Source organism: Pimephales promelas, chromosome 17 (assembly GCF_988280905.1).
Source record: "Pimephales promelas chromosome 17, fPimPro1.hap1.1, whole genome shotgun sequence".
Classification (NCBI taxonomy): domain Eukaryota; kingdom Metazoa; phylum Chordata; class Actinopteri; order Cypriniformes; family Leuciscidae; genus Pimephales; species Pimephales promelas.
Window position 1 is genome coordinate 21,365,855 of NC_142785.1, and position 10,439 is coordinate 21,376,293.

Genomic DNA, 10,439 nt, shown 5'->3' on the forward strand with positions numbered 1-10,439 from the left:
TCAGTCATGACGTATCCTTCCCTGATTCGTCATTCACTGTTTACACCGGCACGCGCATGCCCAGTGTCGGTGAATGGTCACGTGATCCGCGTTTTCAGTCGTTTTAATGTGGACGGAGATCGTTTCTAATACGCAGATAAAACGCTGGTGTGGACGGAGATCGTATTCGTTTTAATTCTCCGTTTTTAAACGAAAACGCAGTAGTGTGGACGGGGCCTTAGTGCCAACTGGGCATTGTTTAAATGCCACGGCCTACCTAAGCATTGTTTCTGATCATATCCATACCTTCATGGCCACCATGTACCCATCCTCTGATGACTACTTCCAGCAGGATATGCACTGTCACAAAGCTTGAATCATTTCAAAATGGTTTCTTGAACATGACAATGAGTTCACTGTACTAAAATGGCCCCCACAGTCACCAGATCTCAACCCAATAGAGCATCTTTGGGATGTGGTGGAACAAGAGCTTTGTGCCCTGGATGTGCATCCCATAAATCTCCATCAACTGCAAGATGCTATCCTAATATGGGCCAACATTTTTAAAGAATGCTTTCAGCACCTTGTTGAATCAATGCCACGTAGAATTAAGGCAGTTCTGGAGGTGAAATGGGGTCAAACACAGTATTAGTATGGTGTTCCTAATAATCCTTTAGATGATTGTACACATATCTATAAAAAATATTCGAACTCTGAAATTGCTAGAAAATCAAATCCATAAACCAAGTTGTGTTCCAAATTTAAAATTGGTATCACAAAAATTCAGTCCGCTAAAGCTTTTAAATTACTTTTTAGGCAATGTTAATTTTAAAACTTGAAATTTGAGTGTTTAAGCTTTCAAATGATTCCTAATTTATGGTGATTACTAAAATATGTTTATCACTTTGCTTTATTGTTTCAATAATCTTCTTGTTTGCAAAGCTCTATGGTTATTATTGTATGACTTTTATTTATATAAATTTTGAGAGATACAGTATCTGCTCAATCTTCCCACTGCTGCAGTTCGTATAGACTTCCACTGACTGACCACACTCGTTCACACAAATGAACAACTGCATTCTGGATTATGACCCTGGGCTGCGTGAAACTTAAAAATATTGTGAGCGAAGTTGATCGTATATTGGCCAATGATTATGATGGTTCTACGATCTAGAGCTTATGATGCTTTGGAAAAATGATACCTGGTCAGTGAGACTCATATAAATACAGTATGAGTAACTAAATTAGTGATTTTAAAGTATATTGGGGGGAAATGGTAAAACAATTATGTTTATCAGCACATTTATTCAGCATAATATTATACAGCAATATTTACTATACATGTAACAGCAAATTTACATTATCATTGCACCTTATGCATATGATTAGTCACCCTTGTTGGAATTTAAGAATGTTCAAGCATGCCAAAAGAAATGGCAGGGGATACAGAAAATTAACTTGTTTTTTAATGACATAACAATTATGCTACAGGAACATTCCGATCCAGGCCTCTGTATCCCACAAGACCATGATACTGTTGGCCGCAAACAAATGTAGGGCCAAAATACACAAATGACCAAATAAGGGATAAATATTTAAACACTGAACAGGCACACACTTCCTATCAACTGCTTCTGGGAGTCAAGGAAACCTGAGAAAATTGATAAAACAAAAATATACAGGCTGCATAAAATTGATAGGTGTTCATGTGTGTGGATCAAGGACGCACTCTTAAAAATAGTGGTTGTTTATTGGCTCCATGGTTCCATGAAGTACCTTTAACATCCATGGAATCTTCCCATTTCACAAAATGTTCTTTATAGCGGAAAAAGTATCTTCAGATTATGTTCAGATTATGAAAATATTTTTCACACAATAAAATGGTTATTTTTAGAACTTTTCTTTTAAAGGTTCTTCGAGGAAACCCAAATTTAAGAGCGCGGGTGGGAATTCAGTGCTCATTGAGGAAGAGATGAGAGTAAGATCCTTTCATTAGATGCTGACTACCTCAGAAAGCTAACAGCATCTTGATGTTGAAACTTAAGGCTGCAGCTTGGATGTCACAAAATTCAGAATAAACAGACATGGCTTGTATGGATAGATGTGTGGAACGGGATGCATGGGGATTTCTCAGAGTTTGAGTATAGGTGTACCCACATGAGCTAAAGGTTACTCTCTTTAGAAATCAAAGAATTGTGTTCACGTAGCTGAGAAACAAACAAAAAAGAAGAATTGAAATATCATTCGATTTCGTGACTGTTGAGATGTTGTTTTTCAAGGATGGCTGTGTGCGTCCATGCTACAACCACAATAAAAGGTATTGTGTTCATGTCTATCTGAGAAACAAAACATGTAAAAGAATGGAAATATTATCATAATTTTTAAGCCAAGATACAATCTGATTGCAAGAACATTGGCACACTTTCAGAGAGGAAGTTTCCACAATGTGATGAGGTTAAAAGTGAGTGATTTTGTTTAATATTGTCCATATGAAGTCAGCAATATGTATCCAGTAATTGTTCCATTGTGACAATAGATGTTTCATAACCTTAATCACGTCACTGATGCAATCTGTTACTATTGGGGTCAAACTTAAATATTATGTAACTAGTTCCGTGTGGTTCCTAGAAATCTTATAGCCATTAATCAAAGTAATCTGGGTAAACCAGGCAAATCCTTTATATTTATACAAGTCTTTTTTTAAAACACCAAAACTTTGCCTGCAATTAAATATTAAATTAGCTTCTTTTTTTATCATTTCACCCAAATATTTAACCATGCATCTTACCTTATTCTGGATTTATTTGGTTATTTATTTGCTGTAAATAAATAGTAACACACTATTTTTATTTTGTGCATTTTTATCTATATTTTGTAGAGTACAGACATGCAACAGTAAAGGTTTCAAATGAATTATTAAACAATGCATCATCAAGTATAGTTATTTTTTAACTTAATTTTCATGTGTTGATTTTTTAAAGCACCTCTTAAAACTTGTATCTGAGAGCATTTAACATAAAATGAGACTGATAGACTGTTTTTCAAACTTGTTTATTTTTGCAATGCAAATAAATTGCGTTTTCTCATGGAAGATGTGGATGGAAGCCAAGTAGCCTTATTCCCAATGGGATTGCAGGCCTCTTTAAGAGCCTCCCATAATGTTCAGGGTCTTAGTGGCAGACCATTATTTTCCATGGAGAAGGGAACACAAATAAGGAAGAGGATCATTAGGATGCCACAACCAAGAAGAATTAGGCCTAAAAATTAAATATACATCTAACAGTTACATTCAAATTAGACTTAGAAATGAGGATAAGAACAGCCACTTTGGATTTAATGGCATCCTTAATTATTTTCATGTCTCTCAAGTTAAAGATGCAGTCCGTAATTTTTTTTTTTTTTTTGGGAAAAATCCCCCAAAATAAATGTTTGAGCAAGTACAAAACCAGCCAGTGTTCAAAACTATCAGCGTGCCTTCCCAGCTGGCATTTTAACGTTGAGTCACGCAAGTGCCAGTGTTGGATAACCGTTGAATTTTGAGGTTGTAGCCTAAAAATAATGTTGATTTGACGTACAACTCAAAATTAGTTGATATTTCAATGTTGAATCCACAGTGAGTTAACAACACCACTTCAAGTACAGTATATGGTGTTCAACGTTGTTTTGACGTTGAATTCATGTTTTTTTTCATAAACTGACATTATTTCAATTACATTTAAACGTTTAATGTCAGTCCAATGCCAGCGGGGTTTGTTCAAAAGACAATTAACAGTGAATACTGGAGATTCAGCCGTTATCAAAAGACTTCGGAGTGACTACAGAAAAAAGAGACTGCAACCGGGCCCATGCAAAAAAATAGGATCAATATTGGAAGGGCTTTTGAAAGTTGGCGTGATTCGTGTTTTGAAGGGGTTTAAAATGAACTTAGAGACGTTTTTTTTCTTTTTTCTGCTGGACATGTAAGACAATTCAGTGGTTCAATTATGTGACAGTAGCGCACTTGTTCGCTCAATTCATACAGTTAGGGAGTACTGAACTATAGGTAGCCTAGCTCTAATACACATTAAATGTTGTCACACAATGCTGATGTTGTTAACATTAAAGATTTTAGAACAAAGTATAATTTGCACGGTTTGACGTGACATTTGACATGGTCAGAACAAAAGTGGATGTTACTTACTTGTTCAGATGATTTTCTGGTGAAAATTTTTGTTTGCCATAGGCCTACTTCCAAAAAGTAGAATCTGTGATTCCAAATGCCAGTATCCACACTGAATGATTCTCCTCAAGACATTGGAATCACCCGCGCTGTGCCGTGCCGAGGCACAATCCATGTAAAGTTGATAATTTTGCAAATAATTGCAATTGCAGAGTTATCTTATATGCCTATGTTTATTATTATTATTATTGGAAAATAATGAAATAAGCATTGATTGCTTATTAAAATAATTGCATAAGAGTTGTTTGTTGTAAGGACAATAATTCATTTATAATTTATTATTATTATGATCATCATAGCTTTAAAGATGCTGCAACACAATGAGCTTTTGGACAGTATGATTTCCATAGAGACAGTATGATTTCCATAATCTAAATATGTTTGAGTTATGTTGCCGATGTATTCAAGTGCACTATTTTGTGAGGCTTTTTTTTTTTTTTTTTTTTTTTAGTTTGGTGGATGGGGGGGAGATTAACGTTAGTCTGCCGTTGGGCATAGTTCTCATGGTGCAACAGGGTGCAGCAGCTTGACCTGACGACGGGGATATCATGCAGCTCCTTCCTGAGACGAAGTAAGATTTCAGCTGTGATTTGTAAAAGAGGAACGAGACAATGTTGAACTGTTATTCAGCTACATTGCATTCGACTTTCTCTGTTGCTAACATAGTGACTGATTCGAGACCAGTGACTCGTATCCGCCAGGCAGATGCATTGAGCTTTACGCAAAAACTCAAACCACAATAACCACCATTTCCGGCTGTAAGACACACGACTGGAGCTTTCTCGTGGGAACTTGTTCGACACTTTACCTCTTGACTTTTTCATATTCACACTTCAGTGCGGCTGTCTAGATGTGTGAGCATCATGAAACCTCTGCTGTATTAGCCTAGTCATGTAAAACATATTTCAAAACACCAGGACATGACATTTGTGGAAATACAAAAAATATATATCAAAATCTTTATTTTTAATCACAATAATGATCAGTTCAGCATAGTTACAGGCAGCCTATAATACAATGTGAACTGGTTAACCAGTTAAATTTAAGAGGTTGTAAAATTATTAAGCGAATGAGTGAGGGGAAATGTGAATGAACCTGAATGAAGGAAAATTATTCTAAATGAAAACATTTACATAAAATAGGCCTACATATCGTCGTCTCAAGATATTTTAGCACAGTGTTTCTTTTGTCTTTTCATTTTTGACGTTTGGCTTCCATCTAGTGGCAAACAGCAAAACGCCATGTTCGAATTTCCTGATTTCAAAATAATGTTTGATAGATGTCAGACTTGTCACTTCACACTTATACAATGAGCTTGGACTGGCTTGTACCTGTGCAGGGAGCATATAAAATATAGTCCTAACCTCTTGGGTAAATACAATGATGCATACATTTCATGCCCTGTCCTGGCTGTCCTGACTGTTTTTTTTATAAAGGGATGAAAATGTCCTGGTTTTCAAAAAACTGCTGGGAAAGATCAGCTCTACCGCAAAATATAGATGGGCAAACAAAGAGGATAAGGAAGAAAAACAGTAGTTAAAGAGGAAGAAAACTAAAGATATAAATATATTTTGTGAGTTCGGTTTTTGTAAGTTTGAGAGCTGAATTTGTGTCTTGTAACAATTTTATATCCATACAGAGGAGGCCTACTTTAAATGTACTGAAATTAATAAGGCATCTTTGAGTAAACTTCAAGTATTTGAATATCTGTTTACCGGGCAAAGTGTCCTGGTTTTTGGTAATCAAACTATGGTCAACCTAATCGTCATGGCTAAAGTAGAATTCTGCAGCACATCATGCTGAAGTTATGACGTCAGTTTGTAGGCCAAAACGCGGAAGTGAGTTATCATTTTACCACTTCAGGTTTCTTCGCCCTAAAGTCTAATGGGTTTTTGCTAAATCGCCTGAAATAAGGTCTGTGGTTAAAGCCTCTAAATATTTTCATGTTTTGATCTATGACATTAAACACACCAGTTACAACCTCCTTGTATTTTTTAAACATTTTGAATTAACTTATAAAGATTATCTTGATAGACACAACGTGTAAGAGTCACAACTCTTTGTTGAACACAGACCTTTATTTTTTGCGATTTTCCAAAAGTCTATGGGGAAAATGCATAGCTTTTCCATCGAGGGGAGCCTTGCGACTGAGTTGTCCCACAAATTGACGTCATCACTTCGGCACTCTATTGCCTACTCCTTTTATCCTGGCCTTATTTGCATTTTAACAAGTACTCAGTTTGGCCAAGGGATGTCACTATTGGAGCACTTAACACATATAGCCCAATAACTCTGCAAAAAGGCCAGAGAGACAAACATATGTCTTGACAGAATCCACCCAGGACACCCTCCCTTTTTTTGTGTGTGCTCACAAACCTCCTGCTTTTTAAGACAGGTCTTTTAGAACAGCGTTATTCATAGTGAGTGGAACTTTTTTACACAATACTTTTAACTTAAAACCTGGTATATTCCATGATAGCCCATTTAAGATTTTTTTTTTCAGTTCTAAGTGTGGAAAGATGTTGTTCCAAACCTGTATGAGTTTCTTTCTTCTACAAAAGAAGATATTTTAAAATGTTTGTAACCAGACAGTTGACGGCACCCATTGACTTTCATAATTTTTTTTTTATTAAAAAGTCGTCCTATGGAAGTCAATGGGTTCCGTCGTCATCTGTCTGGTGGTTACCAACATTCTTTAAAATATCTCTTTTGGCTTAAACAGAAGAAAGAAACTTATACAGGTTTGGAACAATTTGAGGCAATGACAAGTAATGACAAAATTAGTTTGAACTGTCACTTTAACTGATTGAGACTTCACATGCGGAGTTGCAGTTTAGCTTGGGGATGTCATTGGGACATAACTTAACGAATTCCCAAAACCTGAAAGAAGAAATGCACATTCTTTTCAATGTAAACGGGAAGTCATTCTTGGAACGACACATAAAAGCACAGTTCATTTCCAACCTCCCCTCGCCCTCAACGCACCCTCCTCCCCATTTATCCAATCACACAGTGGGTGTTGTCGGTGTGTGAGCCAATAATGGCCAAGCGCTTGCCCTTTGAAACACGACCATGATAAATGATTGTATGTCAGTCTTGTGTGAAGAGGAACCATGTGAGGGGGGTGAGACAGAAGAACAGACCAAAACACAAATAATTTCCTTTACTCCAGACTTATTCTTCTATCATCATCAACATGTTGATTAAATCACATATTACATATAACTAAAGTTTATAAAAAAGTTTTTTTGTGTGTGTTGTTACTGTAGCCTATTTTTTATTGATTTATTTACAGGTGATTTTTTTTAAATATTATTTATAAAATTTATTTTCATCTGATGTGTTATAGAAACAATAAAAAAAATGTAAATATAAAAAATTGCATTCTTATAAATCCTGTAGGCAATAATAATTATTATTATAATAATAATTTTGTACTAATTTGGTAAATAAGCAACAGCTGTTATCTACAGTATATGGCATCACTGTCACTGAGCAGAACATTATTATAACACTGCATTGGTGTTTAGTTCTTCCATATCTTTATAACTCTTCACCACTCAACAGATACTAGCTGTGAATGAGAGTACTGAAAATTGCCTAACATCTCTTTCTCTCTCTGTTATCTTCTCTTATCGGGTTTGACTCTGATGAGAGACTTCAACTATCCCTTGACAATATCTACTCATCATTGTGAAAATGGTAGCATAAAACATGATACACTGACCCTTCGGTCAATATGAATAGTATAGGTTGTAGAAACATTATAAACTATCAAGATTTCCATATTTTCAGCGCAGAACAACGCAGATGCATTGAGAAACAATCAAACTGTTATGGGAAGACATACAAATGAACAGGTTTTTTTTTTTTTATTTATTTATTTTTTTTTGCTGGATGATGGTATTGATTTTTCACATCTTGGCTATAAACACCAAGAGACTAGCCAGTCTGTGCTTTTCTTTGATGACAAATACTCCTTCTAACGCTTAAAGGAATACTCCACCGTTTTTACATATTAAACTATGTTATTCCCTTAAAGGGATACTCCACTTTTTTTTGGAAATAGGCTCATTTTGCAACTCCCCCAGAGTTAAACAGTTGAGTTTAACCGTTTTCAAATCCATTCAGCCGATTTTCTGATTTTTAGAAGAATATCAGTGACCAGACCGTTTCTGGTCTCATTTTTCCTACTATGGAAGTCAATGAGACCAGAAACGGTCTGGTCACTGATATTCTTCTAAAAATCAGAAAATCGGCTGAATGGATTAGAAAATGGTAAAACCCAACTGTTTAACTCTGGGGGAGTTGTAAAATGAGCCTATTTCCAAAAAAAGTGGAGTATCCCTTTAACTAATATGTGTTGATACATACCTCTCTCGTCTCAGTGTGTGCACTCAATCACTCTGGCGCGCGAGACACTTTAATTGCACTTACAGTAACTAGCCCAGTTAATTCAATAGGTCTTTGTCAGGTGGCATTACACTCGTGATAAACGAAGTGCATTATGGGCGAAGCCGCCATTTGTAAGGTATCGATGCTGGGGAATTCGGTTGTTGGAGAATTTTTTTTTTCTTTTTTTCAAACTAAACCATCCTTAACATGACACTATATCATCATCGTCAATACAGCAAACCTATCTTTGCTGTTACTAACTTTATTTATTTATTTACATTCTAACCGAAAGAAACAGTAACTTGGTGAAATGTCTGTGGGCTTTAAGAGATGTACAGTTTTTAAATTGTTCACTGGTAACGTTATATGCGCTTATACCATAAACAAGATAGTTGACAATGCCCAAGTATGAGGATGAGAAAGCAATGCGGGATCAGCACTCCAACTTACTGCTGTCAGCTGAGCTCATATATGGATCCATGTACTGAATGCATGACAAAAAACGGTACCTGCCATATTTATCGAGTTTATTGCAGTAAGGCGTTTTCTTGTGCTTCTGCAGTTTTGTGAGTTATTTACTTATCTCTACTCTCGGAATCCTTTCAATGCTCAGTCAGTAGCGATACCTCAAAAATGGCGCCACGGTGACGTTACACACAACAAACCCACGTGTCTGACAAAGGCTGATATGGGCCAAGCAGAGAAGCGACACTTCCATGTTTTCCCTATTTAAATGGAGTTACTCGAGCAGTGTAACTCGACCTTGGGCGGTGACCCAAAATAAAACGTTGGGATTTTCTAAGCGTGTAAAGTGGATAACAAATTGTATGGCGCATATGGACTCGGCCGCAGTAATATCATCACTCCGGAGAGTGAGAGGACTTTTTACGAGTGATGATATTACTGCACCGAGTCTAAATGCTCCCAAGCGCTTGCTGTGGTAATCCACCATGCATTATAGTTATCCATTTTACAAACTTAGAAAAGCTCAACGTTTTATTTTGTGTCACTGTCCTGGGTTGAGTTACACTGCTCGAGTAACTGTATTTAAATAGGGAAAACGTGGAGGTGTTTGGTCGCTTCTCTGCCTGGCCCATATTGAATGAACTGGGCTAGTTAGTGCACACACTGAGACGAGAGAGGTATGTATCAACTTGTCTTAGTTAAGGGAATAACATAGTTTAATATGAAAAAAAAAATGGTGGAGTATCCCTTTAACATTTGCTTATTTTCTTAACCAGACTTGGGGCCAATTTGTATCATGTTCATGGATAACAAATACTCAGCAAATACTCCTTTCTAAAGCTTTACTTGTTTTCTTAAACAGACTTGAGGCCATCAGGTTCCATGGATGACAAGTACTCCGCAAATACTCCTTTTAAAGCTTATAGTTAATATTTGCTTATTTTCTTAACCACGCTTGGGGCCAATTTGTACCAGGTTCCATGGGGATCAATCGTAATCTTATCTTCTGTGCAGAGTCCATTGGGGTAATGTGAGCTCAGTGTAAAGGTTAGACTGTTGTGAATTCAACATCAGCAAAACGCTTCCCCCATATTGTCAATACTGTATGGCTAAAGACGATCTGAGTGTGTGTTATAATTTAGTTTCTATAGGGAAACACAGAAATCAATCAGCTGTTGTTTGGTTAGAAAAACCAACAGCAGTTTTGGTTTCGGGTTTCCTGTCAAAAGTGGTCTTGCTACTTTAGCTGGTAAATAGGGGCTTGGAGGAGAGGCCTGCATTTAAAGGGATAGTTCAACCAAAAATAAACTGTTGTTCCAAACCTGTATGAGTTTCTTTCTTTTGTTGAATTCAAAGAATATATTTTAAAGATTGTTGGTAA